The sequence below is a fragment of the Lathamus discolor genome, chromosome 11, assembly GCF_037157495.1.
Source record: "Lathamus discolor isolate bLatDis1 chromosome 11, bLatDis1.hap1, whole genome shotgun sequence".
NCBI classification, from domain to species: domain Eukaryota; kingdom Metazoa; phylum Chordata; class Aves; order Psittaciformes; family Psittacidae; genus Lathamus; species Lathamus discolor.
Genome location: NC_088894.1, coordinates 4,467,050 through 4,491,858, shown reverse-complemented (window position 1 = coordinate 4,491,858; position 24,809 = coordinate 4,467,050). Strand labels below are relative to the sequence as shown.

At 52.5% G+C, this 24,809-nt stretch overlaps 1 long non-coding RNA gene across 1 annotated transcript; it reads left to right on the top strand.

Annotated features, from left to right (window-relative positions):
• Nucleotides 1-3,025: 3,025 nt before the first annotated feature.
• Nucleotides 3,026-12,235, top strand: LOC136020416 (uncharacterized). The gene is made up of 4 exons (XR_010615332.1): nt 3,026-3,161; nt 7,502-7,575; nt 7,769-7,840; nt 11,288-12,235. It is a non-coding gene; the product is annotated as an uncharacterized LOC136020416 (long non-coding RNA).
• The last annotated feature ends 12,574 nt before the right edge of the window (nt 12,236-24,809 follow it).

Below are 24,809 nucleotides of genomic sequence, written 5' to 3'. Positions count from 1 at the left end.
TTATACATATCAAGCCTTATGGAGTCCATTAACTACAAAGGTCTGAAGAACAGGTTGGACGAGCAGCCCCAAAGGCTGGCCTAGATGTATTTATTCTTTGTCAGTTCAGAGGGAGGATGCTCTGACCTCTAAGGTGTCCACACTCCCATAACCTGTTATGCAGCCACTGCTCAAGAAGTCTTTCTTGTTTTCTGCACCACATTTTTGTCTTCATCTTTGTACCGAGAGCAGAGTGAATGTGGCCAGGGAAGGGGATTTACCTGTGCAGCCATCCAGCACAAGGTCTTATTTAGTTGTCAACTTTTGCTTGAAGTGCACAAGCACAAGGTCTGAGCTCAGCAGGAGCCTATTTTGCTGTCATGGCTTGGTCCCAGCACCAGAGCATTGCCAAGGAAAGAGACAAAGCAAATGGGAGCTGTGCAGGCATCTTTGCAACCCCCTGGTCCAAATACAGAACCAGGCACAGAAGCATTGCTGGTCTGGTTTCCAAAGCTCCCAGCATCACTCAGCATCTCTCTGCTAAAAACTTTCAGCTAAGATCATGGGGCTCACTCAGACATCAGCTTCTTGCCATGCCATTTCTACTTTCTTTGATTTCCTCATGTTGATGGCCCCTTTGTCCCCAATCCCCTCTGATAAGAGAGAAATGAACTATTGATTCACATATAGTAGTCAGCACTTCAGAGGGAGGAAACTCACATATCCTTTACTGCAAGTGGGAATAATCAGCCTTAAATGTTGCGATTGATGCTCCACCTGGGGCTAGTTTGGACCTGAGTGGGGTATTTAAGTACTGGCAGGGGGAGATGGCTTCTAATATAGCAGCTTGTGGCTACACAGCATGTGAGTTCTTCCTTTGTCTTTTCCATGGTCTGATGTCTCATACTTGATTCAGGCATCTCCTGGCACAGATTGCTGTGCAGGTTAGCTATTTTCTGGGTAAGGAAATGTAAATTTGACTCTCTCAGTTTTTTCTCACTGTCATCTCCATACAGGCTTCAGGAGTGTGGGACTTGGTCTTCCATGTGGACTCTGAGATTTTCAGTGTACTTTCCTATTCCTGTTTCACCACCTCCTTTCTCCCCCAGTGATTATTCTATGAACAAAATGATTTTTCCTTTTTCCTTGGTAAGTGCTTCAGGCTTGCTGCCTACCTCACATTTGAGCCTCTCAACTCACTTTGTGTGCATGAGTGTGTAGCCCTGGGTTTGGGTACTCATCTGGCTTTCCATCCCTGGGGACCCCTTGCTCAGACAAGGAGTGGACCTTTGCATGCCTCATAGAGAACCTGTAGTCCCCGTCCCTGGGAAGCTCTGCTCGGAGCAAACCTTGCGTGGTCTCTCATCCTGCAGAGCATCCCAGCCATGGCTCAGACAGAAAGAGAAGGCGAGAGAAGTGTGAAGTGCTACAAGTAGGGGCTGTGCTTGAGGGTTGCAGCCCGTGGTTGAGAGTGCCTTAGTTATGTGTTTCCCTGCATACCAGAGACAGCCCATGATTTTGACCTGAAAGACTTCTCTGGAGTACTGTGGAGTTTCAGTTCACCAGGCTGCACAAGGTGCTTGCAGTGCCTGGGGAAGGTACTCGAGGAACAGCAAATTAGCTCGATATAATAAGTCTTAAATACTTCCCTTGTCATCCCCCTCTTCTAGCTGGTGCTGGTCTTTGTGCTCAGGCATGCATTCAGGTTTCTATAGGTATTCACTCCCATTTCTTTGCCTGTGTGATTACTTATAATTCCTGTTTAAGTTCTTCTCATTTTCACAGTGTAATTAGGCAGAGGAGTGGCTTTTGTTCTGCAGTCAGAAAGCAATTAGCTGTGCTTTTTGCTTCAAAGTTGTTTTTTAATAAGGACTTTGTTGATGGCTTTTGTCCTCAGTAGAGAATAAGGGCTGAGGCGTTTATGTGCTGGAGGGGCTGCCCTGCCTGGTGAGATGCAGGACCTGTGGAGGTGGCCCAGAGATGCTCCCTTTGCTCCCTATTGCATTCCCATTCTCTGTTCACTGTAACCTTTCACTTGCCCTCAGGGGTGAGGTAACTTGCAGAAGTTTCACTCGGGTATGGGTTTGCTCACTTTCCCTTCTTTATGATGCCAGTAATTGACTTTCAGGTATTCCCTGGCACCCTCCTATGGGGCTGAGATCTGCCTCCAGCAAGCCCTGTCCCTTACTCCCATCTGTGGCCATGTGCCAGCTACTGAGCTCCTGTCCCAATGTGTTTGTGCATGGGTTGCATCGTGCAGTCAGTGCCAGCACAGCTGAGAATGGAGACCTGTGCAGGAACCCATGCTGGTAATAGGCAGCTCCCTAGGACAGAGAAGATACGCTGTGAAACCCAATTGCTTCCAAAGGCACTTGTTATTCTGTAAGTGATAGCAGCATCCACATGGTTGTGAAAGGAATGAGTACAGGCCTGGCACTTAAATCTATCACACCAGGACACGTGTAGCTGCTCTGTCCTTTGCAAGTCAGGGGCAGCCAGGTCCCCTGTGTCCTGTAAAGAGGCAGATTCAAGTGAAGTATTCATTTCAAATGAGGAGTAGTGAAAGAGTCCCCATTTGTGGTTGTGCTAATGCAGCCAAGCTGATACACTGGGGAGGGGAGCACCAACTCTATGCAGTGGGTGCAGGCAGCAAGGCACCATGGCAGAGCTGTGCTGAGCACCAGCCTGTTTCTTCTCTTGTTGAGCTTCCCGAGAGGGATGGAAGCAAAAGAGTGGGGCTGGCTACTCTGAGAAGCACCTCTCCAGGCCGCACAGCCTGGGTATTCTGATTTTTAGACCCATAGAATGGTTTGGGTTAGAAAGGACCTTATGATTTAGTTCCAACCCTGTGCTGTGCGCAGGGTCCCCTGCTTCATTGTGCTTCATCTTGCTGGCTCTGCTTCCTGCAGGTAAAATCACAGCTTTTTGCATGCAAGTTTGGGCCATTCTTGCTCTATGCAGAAGAGATCTGCATCCCCCTTCTTCCTCCGCAGCCCTCATTTCTACCCTGTGACCTGCATCTTCTGCCCAAGTTTCCATCCTTTTTCCACTGAAGTCGGTTTAATTGCAGCATAGGTATGTACGCCCATGTAGGGTTTTGCAGCACTGTCCTGTGGATGTTGGTGGAAAAAGAAAGCGGAGAGTGCCCACATCCTCCATGGGAGCTGGAGAGAGTGCCTGAGGTGAGCCCTGGCAGCATCTCGGACCTCCCTGGCACACATGCCCAGCTCTGCCCACAGCTGATCTCACTTCATCACTGGCATGGCTGATGGTGGGAGCCAGGTTTGGCTTTTCACAAGGCAGCTGGAGGATGGGAGCTGCTTCACCCACCAGCATGGGTACAACTCTCCTGCTCCACCTGCCTGCCCTGGGTGGCTGCTGGGGTTAACTGAACACTTCCCCTTAAGGAGCGCTGTCAGCACTGTTAGGCAGAACACAAAATACAAGGTGTCGTGCCTGTGTTGGTTTGCTCACTGCATGAGCAGTGCTAAGCCAGGAGGCTTTGGGACTGATTCTGTTGGAAGATGCAAGATAATGATGTGTTTAATATCCTTTCAGGGGAGCTTGGCACGAGGCAGATGTCATGATGGGGAGGGCAGACAGCCCCTGCCAGCCCAGCATCCCACAGGGACTGGTACAGCGTGGGGACAGGGTGCTGACAGTTGCTCTTGCCATGGGGATCCGGAGGTCTTGGCTGACACATGGGCAGCCCCTCAGCACGCTGACCCCGTAGAGCTGCACCTGAGGCTAGGCAGGGGTGTGTCCATGACAAACCACCCAAACCATCCTCCCTCTAGGCTTTTTCTTCTCTTTAAGGTTTGTCAGACAATGGACACAGTTGTCAGTTCAGTGTTAGACTCAATGTTATGAGAGGCAGGTACTTTCAGATGAAGATTATTTGCATGTAATAACACAAGGATCCATCTGTGGACCGGCTCTCCTAGAGAATAATGACATCTCTTGCTGTGCAGGGAGCCAGGACAAAACCCACTCCCTGTTTGTAATCCCCTGGAAGCCACTAAATAGCACTTGAGCAGGGTGTAAGCGGGGCAGGGCTGTGCGCCAGACCTCTCCCTGCAGCAGAGGATGCTATCCCAGATGCATTATTCAACAAAAGGTGTCAGTCCAGCTTTTTGCACTTGCTGAAAGCAAAATCAGAGCCATTTGAAGCAGGCTTTTTGGAAACTAAAATTATCTTCACATCGTACTTCTCCTCCAGTAATGACAGCATTAAATTTTCTCAAACTCTGAGTCAGGCGGCAGGAAAAAGGGTAAAAATGTAATTGGCTCAAAAATCCTAACATTTAGGAAAGGATCACAGTGTCAGGCTGGTTTTCTCTTTTCTACTGTCTCTAAGCCTTTAAGACACTCTGGAGCTGTGGTTTTGTGTGGGGGTTTGCAAGGAGCCATAGAAATCTCCTGTTCCTTTATGTTTTAAAAGGCCAGTGCTTAGCTGCGTTGCTGCCTGCAGTCAGCATCTGCCCAGCAGAACACTCATGCTGCTGCGGGGCACCTTCCTTCACCACTTAATGTATCTCCTCTAATGACTGTAAAAGCTGAGTCCTTATCATGATAACCAGCAGCTGAATGTAAAATGAAGAGAAGCAAACCTGCCTGTTCCCTGATGCTGGTGAGAGAAGCACCAGTCATTGGTGCAGTTTCACCTCCTGGAGCTTTTGCATCCTAGTGTCCTCTCACTCCTCTGGGTACTGTTTGGGTTGGGGATGGGGATGTGGCAGAGAGGTGCTGCTTCCTGTTTCCCCCTGCCCACAGCCAGGACCACTCTGACCACCCTGCCCTCTGTCTGCCAGGGGAGCTGACTCCTCATGCTCAGCATCTTCTCATGGCAACTCCTGACCATCTGCCTGCTTCCTTGTGCTGCATCCCCCTCACAGAGGGGCTCCCTGAACCTCTGCCCTCACTCCTGCAGCAAACCAGCCCTTATGATGAGACAGCACATAGCCACAGCCACAGGCTGGAGCTTGCAAAGGATCAAACCTGCCTCTGTGAGTGAAGACACAGCAGAAATTGACGCTGTCTTTTCCAGAGCTGGTTTGTGAATGTACCATCAGCTTTGGGAGCTCGTATAGGGCAGTATCTCGACCCATGTGAGCTGCAATAGTGGTGCAGGTGTGCTATTTGTAAGGCATAATACCATTTGAGCAACTCCAGCACTTGTGGATGAAACCATATCTGGCTCGAGTCACAGATGATAAGTCATGTTGAGGTGGTTTTGGGGGATGGGTTTTTATTTTCTGTTAAAAATGAAAAGGAGGATGATGTGATTGGAAATGTCAGGCTTTGTGTGGCGGGGGCGGGATGCCTCTGATTTCTCAGCCAGAGTAAAACTGTGTTATTGAGAAGCTCTAAAGGCAGACAAGCTGAAAATATGGGGTATTTTAAACAGCACACGAGAGGTTTACAATCTGTCACATGCATCTAATTGGCTTTATTATATGTGCAAGCTGATAGCCTCCAAATATGTGCTCGATCGTTCATCCCCTGCCGCTGCACAGAGCCCATTGCCTCCTGTGGCTGCTGCTGTGCTGCTGGCCAGCTCTACTGCACCTCTGCCCCAGCCACCTCTTCTCACCATTCCTCCTTGGGGATGGAGACCCTTCTCACTGGTGTTCATTGTGCTGCACTAAGACTGCAAGACCCCTTGAGTGCTGTGCAGAGAGAGGAAATGGCTCTTCTGGAAGAACTGTGATGTGAGGCTAAATTAATGAATGATCGGAGAAGTGAAGCCATTGGCTGCAGACTGCTGGATGTGCCACTGCACCAGGGGAAGGATCATCTGCAGGTGGCAGAGAGCATCTTTGGGCCAGCAACACACAGTGCAGCCACCTCTGTGGCTGCAACCTCCTTTGCCCACCCGCATTTGCACCCCACAACTGCATAAGGCAAAGTGCAGCCCCCTCCCATCTAACCTCTCAGGGGGTCCAAATGATCTGAGATAACCCAGCTCACTCAATAGACTCTTTTCCTCCAGGGCACTTCTCTGGAGCTGTTTCACTGAAATCAGACTTTTTATCTAAATTGTCGATGTCGGTGACTCCTCATTTTGAAACGAGAAGTTCTTAAAAAATCCTTCCTTTAAAACGCCTTTTTATTCCAAGAATGTGTTTCCTATTGTGAAGGAGATAATGCAACGTTGTGAAGCGTTGGAAGGAAATGTACCGACTTTGTTGAAATAGAGAACTTCCAAAATGGGTTTTGGTTTGAAAATATGGATATGATTCTTATTCTTTTACCTCAGGGCTTTGAAAAGAGTAAAGGAAACATTGTCATGGTTTAAACTTCCTGGTTTGGACTAGAAGGCAGAAGTGTTTTCCTTTCTGCAGGAGAAATAAATGAAACCAGCAGAGCCTCAGTGCCTGCCTTGCTTGTGCCCTGCAGCCATGGCAGCACTGAGGGGCAGCAGATCCTGGGGTGCAGTGTGAGGAGTTAATCCTGCCATTGGAGCAGCAGAAGAGTTCTCCGTCATGCAGATCCTCCCTGGCAAAGGTCTCCATGCTGGTAAGCTCAAGATGAGGAGTCAGGCCAGGCTCTCCCAGAGGCGAAATGGATGTGGAAAGCATCTCTGGGTCTCCCCTGAGAGGTGGGGCTCATGTCACAAGTGCTCCAGAGCAAAGCAAGGACCCTGTGTGACCTGCGTGTGCAGTGCTCTGCATGGAGCCCATCTGCTCCTGCGTACCCAGGGCTTGTGCAAGGCGCAGTCTCACTGCTTTCCCCTGTGGCCAATCACCCCGATCAGTGTGAAACCCACAGCCCTGCCCGGAGCTTGGCTCACTGTGGTGAGGGGCTATGGCTCAACAGCCCTTTACACTGGTCCCTGCTGGAGCCCCTCATCCCACAGGCTGGCAACGAGCAAACCGTTCCCCACTTACCGTGCTAGGAAGGCTGACAGGAGCCCAGAGAGCCAAGGGCAGCATCCTTGGGAAAAGAGTCCCCTTTTATTAGCTAAGGACAAAATGTGCATGTTCTGAGAGCCCAAACAGCGCTCTTGGTGCTCAGGGTTTCGCTTGCTCCACATCTGCACCCCAGGAGAGTGCGGCTGTCCTGAGCCATCCTGACCCCACAGCACAGTGCAAGAGGGGTGCCCGGGGCAGGGACCATGCTGGGCCCTTCTCTGTGCTTAGTGGAAGCCTGGCAGGCTTTGAAGCTGTATGAGCATCAACCCGCTGGCAGCTCTCCCGGGTAAGATGGGGACATGGTTGTTGAGGCCAGGCTGCGTTCCTGATGGAAAGACATTCTTTGTGCAAGGAAAGCTTCCAGAACAGCTTCCTCCCTGACTCTCTCCTTTTCTGTTTTGAAGGTGCTGCAGAGAGATGCCCATGCTTTCAGGACTCATCTGGGCTGGGAGCTAACTTGAGGCCAGGCTGAGCAAATCTGCTGGAAGTGCCTTGGCAGGTCTCTTATCTGCCTGGTGCTAATCCCTCCAGATTGAGACAGAAGGAAAATGAAGCAAACCTCACATCTTAACAACCAGGATTTGCTTATCGTGTTTCCTCTTTTCCAGGGCTTCCTGATGTCTTTCCACCTCGCCTGTCAGGAAAGATAGCACTAATGCAGTGCTGAAGTGGGCAGAGCAAGGTGAGAGTGGCTAATGCTGAGTCAGACATCACATTTTAAGGGAGCTGTGCCAGAAAGGAAGAAACAAAATCAAGTGGACAAAACCTGATGTGAGGCTCAAGGCGTCTCCTGCCTCCTGTCTCACCTTGGGCAAGTCACTTCTGCCTCAGTTTCCCCTCTGGGATGGGTTTGCACTGGGTGCTTTTATCTGCAGGTTGAACCAGGGGCTGGAAGGCAGCGCTGCCCAAGGGGATCCATGCTGGGACGACGAGGGCTGAGTCTGGAGGTCAGTGTAAGCCCTGCACCCATTACACCCCTCCTGGGCAGGAGGAAAGGCTCATGGATGCCCTTTTTAATCCAGAGGTGATTTTTCCCGGTGCAGTGTTAGCAGCTCTCTGCCTGTTAATGCATCTGTGGTGAAAATTGCTTGCCTGACACGCAGGCAGGGGGCACAGGGATGTACTGGAGAGCAGCCTGGGGCCATGAAAATGGAGCTGCTTTTAACCCTGCTGCCTTCTGCAGAAGGGCCCTTTCAAACAGCAACACCAATCCCTCTGTGCTGCATCCATCAGCCTCAGCCTGATGTGCAGATAAGCCCCCTTCTCCCCAGGCAGGAGGAAGCTGTGGGCTTCTCTCCCTCATGGAGTGAGCCTGCTGCTGGTCATGCTGTGAGGAAGAGCACTAAAGAAACTCCCCAATGTCCAAAACCCACCTCAGTTTCTGGCTATGGAGAGCCCAGTAATGTGATGCTGGCACTGGCCATCATTGGGTGCTACAGAGGAAACTGTGGGTGTCCCACATTAGCTGATGGGGAAAAAAACTGCATCAACCTTTAGGTGTCCCCTTGAGCTGTGAGCAACATGGGAATTGGTTACAAGAGGCCAAGCACAAAAACCATTGCCAAGAAAAGCAGAGGGAGTACGAACAACGCTTAGCTTTTAAGCGCAATTAATACTTTCCAACACTTTAATGAACACCACCTCATTAATCCCACTCTCAACAAGCAGTTATGTTCACTGTGATTTTGTGCACTGCGTTCAGCATTGCAAACTCTACTCCGTTTCACTGCAAAATGAACATCCCAAACATCTAGTGTTTGACTCAGTTCTTGATTCAGGATAGCATTCAACCAAAAAAGGCAAAGCAGTCCTTTCTTCACCATCCTGCTTAGAGCAGAGGTGTTAGAATTGGCTGGCAGTCATGGTGCCATCCTCTTTATTATCTGGCCAGTACCTCAGTGAGAGAGGAAGCTGCACCATGACCTTGCAGATGGGCTTGTTCAGAGGAGATGGAGAAAGACCCATGTTGGTACCAGCACTACTGCAAAGGGTGCACAGCCTCTTGCTGTGCCTTGGTTTCCCTGTGTGTAAAACGTTGCTGTGTCTCCACTTTGTTGTTGATGTACATCACCATTGTGCTCAGGGATGACAGGTAAGCAGATCTCATTTGCACATAATGATCAAAGCTCCTGTATTAGCAGCAGTGAGATCACAAAAGGCCAAAGTTCCCTGGATTTCTCATCAGTATTCCCGTTAATGACTGCAGTTAACCCCCTTTGCCCTCACTTAAGATGGATCTGGCTTTTTAGATGCTCTTTTATAGGCCTTAATTACCTATGCATTTCCTCTTCTCCCGGCCTGGAGGTCTGGCACATCTGAGCAGGTGTGCTGTTGTTTGTCTTCACTTCCATTCGCAGTGTTTGCCGTGTCAGCCGGAGCATTAGTCAGCCCAGTCCCTGCTGAGGACCAGGGCTGCCCCCCCAGCCCTCCCTGCACTGCAGAGCAGCTCCCTGGGGCTCACCTCTGCTTCAGCCCTGCAGTCCCCGCACTGCAGTGCAAGAGGGAGGCATCCGAGTCCCTTTCCCTCCTTGCCCTTATTTCTCATCTGACCTGCCTTTCCGAGGGCAAAGCCCTCTCCTTTCTCATGCATGCACTGTGATTCGGTTCAACATGTTTGCTGTTTTATGAGCACAAGTTGCTCATACAACACATCTCAGCCGGGCTGAAACCCTATGGGGGTGTTCTGGGGGTATTTTCAACGCAGATAAATGGGCTCTGGAACAGGAAGAGGGAAACAAAACACTTCCAGAGTCGCTCAGCTGACGGCAGCCTAAAACCTTGCAAGGATCCTTTAGAAACGCTTGCTGCTGGTTGCACATGTGCAGAGCAGCTCTGAGAGCAGCGTGTCGCAGGGAGGCTCCTCTGCGGCAGCAGGAGCAGTTGGGATGGAATCTCTGTGTGTGCACAGCGTGGGCTGTGCTGGTCGCAGGACCTGTGAGCATCCCTCAGGGGAGGCTGGGGTTGAGATTCTGCATGCCACAGATAAGTATTGGCAGAGCTGGAGGAATGGAGCTGAAAACACCATCAGCAGACTATGGCTTTTCCTGCATCGTAGAGGAGCTGACAGCCCTTTCTTCACACATCTGGGGATGTTAAGTGAATTGCTTGAATCAACAAAGATCCACAGGATTGCTGAGGTTGGAAGGCAGGGCTGAAGGCGTCCCATTCAACCCCCTGCTCAAAACACAGTCAAGAACACATTGGTCAGGGCTATATCCAGCTGGGGTTTGAGTAGCTCCAGTGATGGAGGCTCTACAACCTGCTCCTGTGTTCAACCACTCACAGTAAAACAGCTTTTTCTTATGTTTAAGTAGAATTTTCTGGCCTCATCTTCTGCTTCCTGCTCAAGTGCTCTGCAGCAGACACCCACAGCTGCATCACCCACGGCAGTTTGCCTTCCAACCCAGCTACTCTGGAGTAGTTTGTTCAACGTCCCAGGGCAGAGCTCCACGCATTCCTGCTGCTCCCTCACATAAAGAACAGCTCCCTCTCCTTAGTTTCTCCTAGGGGAGCACTCCCTATGCATGGAATGAGGCAGGGATTTTGGGAATTAAGTTCACAAGTGTCACAAAAACTGTGGCAAAGTGCCATGGGAACAAATGGGCACAGGAGCCCTTCAGCTCCAGCACTGGACCTTGCTACCTTCCTCAGTCTCCATTTGAGCATGCAATTGCATTTCACATTGCAAAGGAATCAACTCTGACAGCTGACGTCTGGCTCTCAGTTTCCCTCGCATCTCCTTCTGTTTTCTCTCTTCCTCTGGACTCTCATTCATGTCTTATATTTAACTCTTCCCTTGTTTTCTGACAGTTTTGATAGCTGCTCAAAAATGGCCGTATTCCAAACGTTGTGTCTGCTTGTGTAGTGCCTGTATTTCCCTGCCAGATTTTGCCTCCTCCAAGTAGGATGCAGCTTTATGCAAAGGGTGCTCCACTGCTCTGCTTCAAGTGCCACGCTGGGGATGTCACCATTGCCCACGCTGGCCTTCTGCAGGCACACACAGCCCCTGCTTTTGGTGATTGCCCTGGGAAAAGAAGGGACCATTTGCTTTTCCCACTCAGGATCTGGGAATGCTTACACAGACAAGGTGTTTTCCACTGGTGTTTTAAAAGAAAGGCAGATTTATGTCTCCTTTTTACTGGTGGAGAGACCAATGTACAGGCTGGGAAAGTGAGTTGGCTGAGCCATCCATGAGGTTGGTGGCTTCCAGCCTTAAGCAGACCCTGCCATAGCCTTGCTTTTACAACCAATAGATGCTACAGCATGAAGAGTCTTGGCTGTAATACAATGGTCTTCACGCAGCCAGGCTCTTGTGGGTGGCTGGGGATCTAAGAACAAATGTAATGAATGTGGTATGGGGACATCTGGAGACCATTCCTCTCTCATCCATCCAGGCACAGCTGGCGCAGGGACCTGCACCTCCCACTCTGCTCAGCTCTCCCAAGGGCTCTGCTTTGTATCAGCTTTCCCTGGCCAGATTGTGTGTTTTGCTGTTTGCCTCATGCCATCTGCAAGGCTCCCTCTTCCTTTGCTCTGATTGCGGCACACAGTGGTGGATGAGTGATGGCCGGGCAGGCTCCTGGATGTTCAGGAAAGGAAGGAGGGACAGGGGCTCCCAGCTCCTTGGCACACATTTCCCTACAGCGTGGACAGAAATACAGTCCTATGGATACAGTGAGTTTGTGTTATCTATGGGTACAATGGGTTTGTGCACCTCAGCGCAATGGAAGAAGAGAAGAAATCATGCTAAGGCACCCCTATTGCATCTGGGGCACAGGAGCTGCCAAATCCTGCCTGCGTGCTGTAAGAACGCGCTGGGCTCTGGGAAGTGCAGCGCCCATGGGACAGTGCCTGGGATTTTGGATGGTCCCTCTTCAGTCCTCCTTCCCCTGCCTGCCCTCAGCACTGATGGGTGATACAGCATTGTGGTGGCAGAGCGAGGAGGAAGGATCCAGAGCCTTTGTTTGCTCTCCGAGTTTCAGAAAAACATGCTTTGATTCCAGAACAAGGCTGATATTTACCTTCTCCTCTCTGCCCTCAGCTATCAGCTCAGGCCAGAACTGGTGCTAGGGAAACCAGAAAACCAGGGAGAAAAGGGATGAGACTGAGGCAGGAACAAGAGAAGAGGCAATGAGATGCTGGAGGATGGTAAAGAAGAAAAGCAGAATAGGAAGTGAGCGTGGAGGCCTCCAGCCAAGCCACCCAGCACTCCTCTCAGCCTGTCTTTCATATATAGCAGTGTTTGGGTTTCTCTAAACATAGAAAATTCCCACATACAGAATTTTTTTATCCTTTTACCAAGACTGCTGAGTACAACCCAAGCTAAGAGACACTGCACAAGAACAAACACACATAAAACCCACAGAAATCACAAGCAAATGCTGCTTGTTGATATAGAAATAAAACTATATCAACCCCAGGAGTTCCTGTGATGGTTGGAGGTAGCAGTGGGAGAGGAACCAGCAGAAATGAAGAAGAACCTGGTAAACTTGGGAGGAAGCCAGGAAGGGGAGTACCACATGGGTACGAGACTCAGCATCGTACAACACCAGAGAAACATGGACTTGCCAGCACTCACATAACCTGAGTTCTGACTCTGCATTCCATTTACAGGTTCAATTTCGATCTAGGATAGCTTTCTTTTTCTTTCTAGCCTTGAATGTTCAGTGGTGTTTTGTCATTTGTGTGTGCTGGATGGAATCCCCAGTTGTCACTGCTTTACTCCATCGCCAACTCTGCATTTCCTCATGAACTGCATTCAGATCCATGCAAGGTCTGGGTTTATACCATGGATTTATTTTCTCCATGGGGAAGCGTTGCTATTTGAGGGCTATCTGAGCAACTGTCATCCCGAAGGTTAGAAACCTGAAGGTTAGTTGTGGCTGCCCCATCCCTGGCAGTGCTCAAGGCCAGGTTGGACAGGGCTTGGAGCAACCTGCTCTAACGGAAGGCGTCCCTGCTCGTGGCAGGGGCTGGAACTGGATGGGGTTTAAGGTCCCTTCCGACACAAACCATTCCATGGTTCTATGAAACCTGTCTGGCAGGCCCTGGCCCCTGGGCTGGGCTTTGCAGTGGCTGTGAGCTGCCATTGGGGTTGCAGTCTTAGCCTGGTGGGAATGGTGCATTCTGGAATATCTGAGCCTTTGGCCATGACCTTTTAGAAAGTTTGACCCAGGATGCCTCAATCTGAGCACTTGACCTTTGCAGCAGTCAAACTTTGGGCCAGATTTTTCTGTCTTTACCCATTTTCACAACATTTCTCAGCCCAGTCGCTGGCACAACTCCTTGGCAAGGCTCTGCTGTAGCAGATCTCCCGTTCCAGATCCTGCTGACCCAGATGTGGTGCATAGCAGATGATGTATCACCAGCCTGACCAGGCAGTCACATCTACCCATGGAAGCTCCCTGGCTGGGAGACGACTGCAGTGTGAGTGTCGGGACACAGCCTCTGCATCCCGGGAGCTGATGGCAAAGTGGGGAAGTGAAAAATGAAGTCTGACATGGCTCCTCCTGCCTGTGATCCCGGCCATACCTGCATTGCCACCTCCCTCCTCAGCTGCCCTGAAGCCTGTCCCTGCTCCCTGTACCCTGGATGTCACCGCTGCCTGCGGTGGATCTGGATTGGAGCCTGCAGATGGAATGATTCATCAGACATCCAGCCGCAGAGCTAATTGCTTCCTCTCCTGACTCCTGTGTCCGGGAAGCTGGCTGGAGCTGCACAGCCTTGAGTGTTCACTTAATTCAAGAGCCAAGACCTGAGGATGTATGTGCAGCCCAGGCTGGACCAGTGAGCAGCTTTCTGGCATCACTAACCTGGTGCAGCCTTCCCCACTTCCCACGGGAGATCTTCCCTCTCCCCCTCTGTCAGTAGCTCCACAGCTATCAGCCACCCATGGTACCTGGCAAAGCTTAGCCCTCCAGGGAGCAGTGAGGGATGTGATCTGCATTTTGCAGCCTGCAGGAGCCCAGCTGATGAGTGATGCTGTGGGAATGGGTTTGCTACTGCCCCATATCCCCCCCATTCGTTTACTGGGGAGCAGGAAAACCATCTCACTCCATTTGGGCAGCATCCCCTGCTGTGCCCAGGTGCCAGAAGGTTTGGCTGTGGGAGACCAGTCCTCAGTGCTGCATTGCTGGGCTGGTGCCATGAGCAGAGCAGCCTTTGTTCACCAGCCTAGCAAACAGCAAGGCTGCCCTCGGGCCTTGAGCCACCTCTTTCCCCATTCACTGTACCTCATGTGCGGAGTACAGGGATGCCTTCATGGAACAGGCGTCCTCTGGGTGTCCTGAGAGGAAGTTTAGCACCACTGAGGAACCTTCTCTGTGCTAAGTTATTCCAGCACAACCAAACACCTGAACTGGGACATGCATCAGTGTGTGGATGCAGCAGAACCAGCCAGCACCAGAGCTGTGCATCAGGGGAGCACCAAGAAGAGAGAAGGTCCAGGAGTCGAAAGAGCTGGAGTAACAACATCATTGTTCCTCTGGGTGTCGAGGACAGAAGGACCTGTAGAAACCTCTGCTGTGCCCTTGTGCTGGGAGCACAGAGCCCATGTGTGGCAGCAAGGGCAGGGCTAGGAGTTGCAGGGCTGGGGCTTGCAGGCAAAGCGCAGCACTCCGGGATCCCTCCCGAGTGTTTTGCTCATCTCTGTGCAGCCGAAACCCATCTGCACTGAGGGGGTGGAGAGCCTGAAGCGCAAGCAGGAAGCACTGTCAAAAAAAGCCTCTTCAGTGTTGCGCTGGTGCAATCATGTCAAAAACCCAAAAAGGCATCGCCACCTGCAAAAGAGCAGGCGCTAACTCTGACAGCCTTGGAGCTCCCACCGCAGCAAGAGACAGGCGTGGGGCTCCTTCCGGGGTCCCTGCACTCTGACTGACCCAGTTGGACCCCCACAGCCAACAGCGCAGCTCAGGGTCTCCTGCACTCACTACCCCATAGCACTGCACCAGCAGCCCAGAGCCACCAATGCAGCCCCCAATTAACCAGTGGCCCCATCAGACCCTTTGGTCCCAGCATGAGCCCATTCCCAGAGGCACAGCCAGGGGGAAGATGTGCCTCCTGCCCTGTTGGCTGAGCAACAATGGGACCAGGCACTGAATCAGACCCGTGAGCCCTCCTTGTAGCTTCAAACCAGGTGCAGATGAGTGCTGTAGCCCAGGGGCAGGGCTTCTGCATGTGCTAATTGCATCTAAAGGACATCCCTGTTTGTTGCTTCCTGCTCTCTGCCTTTCTTTCCTGCTTACCCACACAAGCTGAGCCCTTCATTACAGTGGGTGTCCCAACATCCCCAGCAGCCTGGGGGTCCAGGGGCACCCAGGCAGTCCAGTGTGGCTCTTACTTTCCCCTTTGCCAGCTGGATTTCAAAGCACTCACACAACATGCCTTCAAACCTGGTCTGACAGCAACAGGAGCAATATGAGCTCCATGTACAAATCCAAAGGGATGACAATCCCTGAGGATAAGCAAAGCCCTGATGACAGCTGGCATGGCCTGCAGGAGGAATTCCTGCCAAAATGCTTGTCTCCCCAGAGAGGTTTCTCACTGGTGCTTCCTGGCAGCCCTGACCTTGGTGCCACCTCCCAGGGGCTGGTGAGCTGCCTATGGAGCCTGTGTGCTCATCTCCACTCTTCCAGAGAAGTCATTGCCATGTTCCTGGTGGCCCCATCAGGCATCCCTGCACATCCCCTCCGCACCATCCAGTGGACCCAGGTGATGCAGTGCAGAAGATGACTTGAGGAGTGAGCTGAGGGTGCCTGGCTTGTGAACCCCACCACCAGTCATCAAAGGACCAGAGAGAAACAGAAGAGTCACATTGAACTGACCCATATTAAGTGGTTTTGATCTGCTCATCAAACTACAACAGCTCTTTCTACCTTAGCAGTACCTGCTGACTACACATCAAAGAACCCTCACCTGATTTCCTTCTCCAGCAGTAAAACGTGTGTTTTGTTTCCCCGAATAACAAAGTCTGAGATTTCCCTTTTGCCATCTGGATAAACTGAGTTTAGGAAGGTTTGTGCAGCAAGGCAAGGGCACACCGGGCATTGACAGCAAGGTGGCCTTCACAAGGCAGGGACAGCCACAGCGCTGCTCTGCTTGGCCTGGAGGGGATTTCAGCCAGAGATCTCAGCTGGTCATCACAAGGAGGAGGTGCCAGACAGGAAAAGGTCCAGAGGAGATGCTTACAAGGTTGGTTATAAGTTTGAAGAGCATGAGCTGCAAGAAGAGGGAGAGCAAATCTAATCTGTCCGGGGCTGGCAGGGAGAAGCCTGAGCAGGGATACAAGAAAAGCCTTCTAAAATGCTGCAAAATCACTAGAAAGAGATTAGCGATCATTCATTCTTAGGTCTACCAAGGATATTTTGTGCAGTAATTGGCTTAATTTGCATCTAGAGAGATTTAGGGTAGGTATTAGGATTGCAAGGGGATTTTCCTTGGGTCACATCATGGCATGTCAAAAGCTGTCTGGGATGTAACTGCTTCAAAACAGCATGCAGGGGAGCAGCTCCTTGCAGTCCCACTTGCCCTTTGGGGCTGTGAGGCACCCTGCAGGGACCCCACTGTGCCAGAGACCATGGGGAGATGTCCCTGGTGAATCCGGGCAGGGAAAGGCAAGGCAGGGCCACCTCCAAGCGCTGAGCACGGGGGCTGAGGGAGCAGGGGAGAGGGGAGCAGTGGGTACTCTTGCTCCCACTCCTTGGAAGCTGCCTGGCCCCTCCATGGGAGAAGGAGATCTTTGCCCAGTGGCAGAGGGTGGAAACTGCTTTGGTGAGCTGCACCGCTGAGTGTGCAAACCAGCCCCACAGCTGTATGTTCTCCCATTCCTGATCTCCCCGCTGCCACGCTATCCTTCCCTCTCACATCTCTCTGTGCCTCTGTTTTGCACCTCCTCCGCCATCCTTTTTCTGTTTACCCCTCCTGCTCTCCATCTTCCCCAGCCCTCCAGCTGCACTCCTCCTCCTTTCTAATCTCTCCCTCTTTATTCTCACGCCTTCTCACACCCGCTTTTCCATTCAGCAGCACGCCATTTCCATTTGAATCGCTTTCCTGACTCCATCCAGGACAGGAGCCGAGCCAGGGTGCTGCATCCTGTCCTAGCCCCACATTCATGAGCGTCACGTGGACGGTGCTGGCTGTCACCAGCAAGCCCATTCTGTATGCGTGGCAGCAGCCTGCTCCTGCACCCTCCTCCTGCCCACTGAGCTGAACTGAACACGGATTACAGAGCACACGGAGAGGGAGCGATGGGGAGTCTTGCCTGGAGACGCACCGAGCGCTCCTCTTTGGCATTCCCAGAGGGCTAAAAGGGCACTGGGCAGCCACCCGTTTGCAGGGGATCTGCTGGGTCTGCTGGTTGTTTTTCCAAGGGCACAAGGCACCCATCGGCACCATCTCTGCCCATCAGTCCTTGTGGGCCAGCCCTGCCAAATCGGGTACCACAACAGCAAAGGCGAGGGATAAGCATGGTGAGAAGGATCATGTGGTGGATGTCGGTAAGATCTGTGGGCCGGGGGTAGCCATGCAGGTCCTTCCTGCAGGCACTGAGTTTGCTAGGAGCTAAGGTCTGCTCCCACCAGGATGTGCAAGCTCGGGTGTTCACTGTGTGGCTGGGTGAGGGTGCTGGGCTCACCAGGACCCTGCCCAGGCGCTGGGGTGAGAGGTGCCCCCTTGGCTCGCAGTCTGTCTGCGTGCGTGTACCCTCCAACACTGCTCACACACATGTGAATTCACGTCTTGCACATCAGCACATGTCAACACCCATCAGGCACCAGACTGCATCATGCAGGGGTCATTGAGCTGGGCTTGGGATCCACAGTGGCAGCTCTTCTGCTTCCCCTGCTTCCCCGGGGCTGCTGGCTGAGGTTCCTCAGCTCCTTCACCTGGAGGAGGAAGAGCCAGAAACCCCATCCTGTGGATATCTCCATGGATAGGAGAGGCCACATGTGAAGTGCCCGAGACAGGACACAGTTGTCACCAGTGTATATACCCTGAAGGCTCTTGGCCTGGAAGGCAGGGCTGGCTGCCCACGCTCCCCACCTCCTTCTCTCTTCTCTTGAGGCTCATTTGCAGAGGTCTGCCTCTCACCCTTGTAACCTTGCAGTCTGCCCAGGCTAAATAAGATTTATTATCTCCCCAGCATCAGGTGGACACAGAGGCAAACAACTTCCAGCCCCATGGGGTGTTTCTTTCCTTCTCTATCAGGTGCCGGTTAATGGATAACTTTCAGGAGTTTTCCTCCTGGCAAACAGGGAGCCCTTCAACATTTTCTTTAACCTCTGGGTTAAAGGAAAGCCAAGAGCTGGTTGGTATCTGGTGAACTGCTCTCCATGGCCAAGTGGAGCTGGTGCCCGCTTTGCAGATACCCCTGTGTGCAATGGCAAACGGGCAGGGCAACCCTCTCAGGCCATGGGCAACCAGCCACAGCCACAAGCGGCACAGGAGAGGGTCTGGGAGGGTTTGGTTTCATGTAGAGGATGTAGAAGGTTGGTCTGGTGGAGGGCTACACATGCAGCTGAGGACATGGGGGGCCTGCAGCAACTTGGTTGTTTGCCATCAGGAAAAGGGCTATGGTCCCCAGTGGGCTGTAAATCAAAGTTCTGCCCAGGGGCAGGGTAGGTGGGACTGGGGTTGGTGCACTGATATACTCAGGGGAGCCTCAAGCCCTTTACCACTAAATACTCAAGGCACCGTCACCATGCAGGCAGTTGGTGTTAAGCATCAGGAGCGGCAGCTATGGCCATCATCTCCTCACCATGGCAATAAAAGGGGTGCCCAGGTTTCTGCTCTATCTCTAAAAGCAGAGCTGTTAGCAGGGAGTTCAATATTTGACAGAGGGTCACATTCTGCTCGTAACAGTGCAGGGGGTGCAACATTTTGCTGTCTTATTTGTGTTTCACTGAGGGCCATTCACAAACCCTTGGCTCGTGGTGACCCTTGGACCACACGAGCAGAGGGACTGAGCTGCCCTTGGGCGCCAGCAGCGCGGCACAGCACCTCGGCCCTTCATCTGTGACTGGTGTGTTAAAACATCACTTGGGTCCCATTCCCTCTGCCACGATGGAAGAAGCAAACAGGCAAAGAGGCTTTGCGCTTGGGTTAGTCAATTTTCATGGCAATTTAGCAGGGCTGGTTGAGAGTCATTTTCCAGCTAATTTCAGTTTCTTTGCACTGCTCCTGAGCTGCGGGGCCTGGGCTGCAAATGTGACAGCAGGGAGCTGCTCAGAGCCTTGTCATGGAAAAAAGCTGACCTGGGAAACGTGGTTATCAGCATTTGATAAGAGATGATAATGCTGATTTTGGTCCTGAAATCTTTCCTTAATAGAAGCGATCAGCTCATATTTATCCCAGCAATTACAGCTGCAAAGAGCTCAGGCAGTTAGAGGATCTCCACGTTCTGCAGCTGAGAGAGAAAGGTTTAGATCATGAGAACTAACGTGGCTTTTTGAGGGGAGTTCTCCCTTTGGGGGATAAATCAGCACCTACCTGTTAGAAACCAGGCCCTGTTCCCCCATGGGACAGGCTGCCCCACATCTGCCTGATGGATGGCTGTCTTGCCAGTCCTCTGGTGTATCTGGCTTTTGTCCTTGCAGGAACCAGGAGGCAGGACCTGGCTCTGCTCCAGTGCCCAGTGTGGGCTTATGCTCAAGCTCTGACCTTCTGAGGGGTATTTCTGAGGCTGCCTGCAAGGGGCTTTTGCTAGAAAATGTCCCTTCCATGGCATCAGATCGAGGTGGGCTCATGCATCCCAGCCTACGCTTGATCCCTGAATCCTTCTGAAGTGATGCTCTGTGCAGTGTGACCTGCTGAGGCGTCACCATACATGTGCCAGGGTGTGATCATTGCTTGCAGATATTGGCAGCCCACATTTCTGCCCTAGCATGTGTGGCCTGAAGGCTTAGCAGGACACAAGGCAGAGCACGTATGGCACCTCAGTGGGGATGCTGGAGCTGCTGCCAGGGAGCTTGTGTTTCAGGGGCACAGGCAGACCTGCAGAGCCTTTGCAGGGCAGATTCTTACATTCTGCAGCAACAAGGAAAGCGTTTTCCAGCCGCTCCAGCCCTTGCAGCACAGCAAAGCACAGTCCTTGGCTCAGCACAGCTCACTGGCTGCTTTCTGCAGCACCAGCCATTAACCTTTCTGCTCTGCCCAAATAAATCAGTGCGTCTGCAGGGCCTTTGGAGCCGGTGAGTGAAGCCAGAAAAGGGAGGGGGAGTGTGTCAGCCTGGTTTGTCTGGATCTCATCTGGCCCATGGGTGACGTGTCCCCCGGGAGGATCAGTGCTCACTATGGCTGCGGGAAAGGTGTCCGCACACCTGAGAGCGTGGATAAAAAGGCAAGGGCTGAATGGTGCTTTATGTGCAAAGCACCAAAGCTGAGAGGGCAGGATGAATTCCCCAGTGCTCCCACAAGCCAGTCCAACTGGTTTATGCAAAGAGGGAGTCACTGGGGTTTCTGTGTTGGTGCTTGTGTCTGGTGCAGGTCTCACACCCAACAGCCTCAATTTTAGCATGCCAGGGCTTACAGACGTCTTCAGCAGCTCTGCCACCCATGTGAGCTCCTCACCCAGGGCATTTAGGCAGGATCGGGGATGGCAAGAGGCTCCTCCTTGCCTTGCCCACTGCATCCTTTGCTCCTGCCAGCAGAGTGCTTTGGGAGGGGACCAGCCGCTGGTGTGAAGCCTCCATCGCTCCAGTCCTTCACAGGCAGTCCCCCTGAGCCTGTGCTCAGCCCCCATCCCATCGGGCTGAGGGAGCCTTGGGCAAGCCCTGCACTGCCTGCAGGGGGTCAAGCAAGACCCTGGCAGCCACAGAGCTGACACCAAGGCAAGCTGCCCCTGTGGCCCCATCTCTCCTGCTCCTCACCTCTAGTCCCATTAACCAGCATCAGCTGAAGCTGGCAGAGGGCTGAGGACAATTTGCACTATCTCAGCAATGTAAATAAATACCTGAAAAGATGACCTGACCTTCAGGCCTGATCCTGTGCTGCTGGGAGCGGCTATAGCTGGGTGCTGGACACCCCTGGCAAGGGCTGGCTGCATGCAGGTCTGTATTTTCCAGTATTATTTGTGCCCCTGTATGTGATGAGCAATACGAAGGCTGGGACCTCCCTGTGTGCTGCTGCACAGGGAAATTGGCTGTGGAGGTGTCTGAAGAGCCCGTGCAGCATGTGGGGGGCTGAGCCCGGGCAGCCCCACAGCCGCAGTGGGGAGGCTGCTCTCTGTGCCCTTGGCCGTGGGGTCGGGGGCAGCTCGTGCCAGAAGCTGCGGTGGAGGTTGCTCGGAGTCCAGGCAGTGAGGCAGGAATCTGGGACAAAACAGGGTTTGTTTCCCAGCCGTGACTCCTCTCGGCGGCTCAGCTGCGGGCTTGTGTTCCCACGGCTCAGTGGGGCGGCATCCCGCAGGAGGATGCTCCTCACATCCCATGGCATCTGTGGGATGGAGGCCAAAGGTCCTCTGTCCTCAGTGGAGCCTTGCTGAGGACCTGCCAACCCTCTACTTGTGGGGCTGGGCTCCATGGGGAGCGCTCCTAGACCGAGCTGCAGAGGAGGAGAACTTAGCAAGACCCTGAGGCATTGACAGTGTCCTGCAAGGGGCTGGGGGGACACACACAGGGAAAGGGTGATACAGTGCATTCCCAGGGCTGAAAGGATGCAGAGCTCCCGGTGTCATCCTGTCCATGGGACATCTGCAGGCGATCAGATGCAGGAGAGGAGAACTGCTCCCTGGCTGGGGCTGGGCTCTGGTCCGGTCCCTGCCCTTCACCCATGGGTACAGCAGCATTGGTGGTGCAGCCACAAGCCTATCACTGGGGATTTGGCTGCTAATCCTCTCTGGAAGAGCTGGCTGTAATCTAGCAATATTGGCTCAGGCTTTTCTTATTAACTTCTCCCAGGCTGCCTGATGCTTCTGACCATCCAGCGGCGAGGGGCTGCCCTCCCCACACCTTCCTGGGAATGTGGAATGAGAAAGTGAGACGAGCTACACAGCACCAGCACTGCCTGCTTTGCGCTTTGTTGTTTCTTTCCCTGCCTTCCTCTTTGGTGCCAGGGGTTTCTGCTGGGGGTCTCTACTGTTCTCAGTGGGGCCAGGCTATTGTCACACTCATCTTCGTTCAATCCCTGCATCTTCAAGCTGGCAGTTAATTAAGCTGTCAGAGCCTTCCCTTTAATCAGAGCATGTCAGACCCGTGCCAGGGGCTCCCCTCGGGAGAACTGTGCTTTCCTGGCAGCATCGGGATGGAAAGATGCAGGATATCCCATTGCTCTGCCTGTGGCGGTCTGGGGCAGAGCCTCAGCCTCGCTACGCTCCTAAACAGGATGGGACTGATGCTCTCCGGGGACTCGCAGCCCAGGGCTGCATCCAGCTGGTCCATGCAGAAAGCTCAGCTAAGGAAGGAGGGGATCCCACAGGGCTCTCGCCTGCGTGGGGCAGGATGTGCACAGAGGCTGGAGCCACTGCCGGGTGCGGGACCTGCCCGACCCTTCCTCCTTCCCCTCACAGCGCACAGGACAGGAATAACCCCTTGCCAACATCATCAGTCTCTTTGCTGGTGGCTCCTAACCCCATCACTGACTCTCTGACGACCCCACAGGTCTGCTGAGATGGCCACGAGTGCTTCCTGTGGTTACTTTGCATCTTGGTACAGCTCTGCTGGGGGGGCATCAGGAATATCCCACCCCGGCTCTCAGGTCCCCTGCCTGGTCAAATATTCCTTCCTCCCTGTCTCCTGCAATTCTTTCCATTGCAATCTTCCTACCCCTGCGAGGTGTCAAAGTGGGATGTGCAGTAACTGTGACATGAGTCATTAATCTCGTTGAGTTAACTATAAAAAATGCATTTCCTGCCCCTTTTATTCCTAGCTCTCCACCATGTGCAGAGCTATCTGAAACATGCCCAACTGTCTGAAGGTCAGCAGGCATTGACAGCATTTGGTGCTAGCTCCTGTTCCTTGGGAAGCAGAGGATGAAGGCAGTGGGAAGCCTGCTCGTCCCCCAGGACACCAGCGTTCCAGACAGGCAGAGATAACAAGGCCTTGATCTGATGTCTCTGACATCTCAGTCCAAGGGACTTCTTTTGAGCTTTGGATCCCACTTGAACAGCCTGGGGGAAGATGGCACCAAGAGCTGGAAATGTTTTCTTTGGATGGAAATGTGTGTCTGGAGCTCTTGGATGTGGAGCAGCCTGAGCTCCACTCTGTTCCCATCATCCAAGACGTGTGAAGGGCAGAAAGTGCCCAGGAGCTCAACACGAGGAGCTGTGCTCCCACTCCTGCTGGGTGGCTCTTTCTTGGAGCCCTCCTCAACCCTTGCTGAGGAGGATGGAGCTGAAGAGCACACAGGGAGCGTCTCACTCGTCCCAGCTGGCAGCCAGCTCCCGGAGCTGCACAAAGGGCCCTTTCATGCCCTGCATAAACAAGCGAGAGGCATGAAAGGTTGTTATCGCAGAGCATCAGCACTAGCAGCAGCCCAGGCGGGGATTCCCAAAATAGCCCTCCTCCCAAGAGCACACAGCCATGCACACCCCTTTTTCCAGGCTGCTGGGCTTTAGGGAATAAAGGTTTTGGGTGCATCCAGCTCCTCTGCTGAAACCTGGAGCCCAGAGCGAGAGCCTGCCATGAGGCAGAGCTGTGGTACCACAGCACATGCATGTGTGCGCACATGGATATGTTCACCTCGTGTTGGAAGTGAGGAAGAACACAGCCACACTGCAACTTCTGCTGCATCCTTGTGTTTGTAAGGGGTGAAGAATACTTTGCAATGGTTATTAATGGCTGATGGTGTGCTTCCCTGACACTGGTATTGTAAGGGCTAAATAACAGTTCGTTCTGTGCTTGGGAGATGGAGCTCCAAGGTGCTTTTCCTTGGAGGATGCTTCCTCTTCATGGCTACACCTATGAAGCTGGACCCCTGGCTGCATCCCCATCTCATCTACTCCAGGGAAGAGCAGGTTCCCATGTAGAGATACACTCACTACTGGAGGATGCACTGACCCCTTTTGCTTTCTATCCCATAAATCCAGGGCAAAGTCACTGCGGAGTCAAATTGTAAGGGGAAAACTTGCTGGGATAAAAGAACTTGGAGGCTCTCATGGTGATCAGGCAAGGCCCTCGTGGCTGAACCTGTCCTAGCTTTGAACCACGAAACATCTGCAATTTATACCGGTCCTCACTTGTTTGTATTGGCATTTGTGTTTTCTTATGTTGTTGTTTCAAGTTGCTCTGCCGGACAGTGGGAATCTGGCCAGGATATCCTCACTTGGGCTGGAAAACAACCTGACTCCAGAGGGAGGGTTTCCCATGGAGCTGCTTGGTGGTAATGGGAAGACAGTCCAGGCTGGGCTCTTTGCACCAGTGCAAGATGGGGAGTAAGGGATCCACTGGAAGAATTTGTTCTACGTGTTCTTCTCCCAACTCCTTGGCTTGGCACAGGGAATGCTCCCTGTGGTGGGTCCTGGGGAACTACACCAGGGATATCTGGGCTCACAACTCTACCGATGGGGTCACCCACTGATTATTGACCCAAATTCACTCGGAAGTGAATTTAACATTTAAATTTCCTAGGTTTTCTTTCAGAGTGTGTCAGAACCTCACCCGTTGAGCAGAAATCCCTGTTTTCCCTTTGAATGACCAGAAAGAGGAAACCAGACAGTTACAGTCCTCAAGCACCGCACAGAGCTCCAAGCGCCGTTATGTTTTGCACCGCTACGGTGCAACTTTTCTCCTGTACCAGTTCCCTTCAACCCAGCGCATCAGGACACGTGAACGATGTCACACGCAGCACATCCATGGCTGCAGCAAGGTGGAGGTGAAAACCATGCCTGCAAGGGGAATCTGAGCAGCCTGGTGAAATGCCTTTTATTGGTAAATGAATGCCCTCCCTCAGGCTTGGCTCCCATGTGGTGGGTTATTTTTTCCAAGA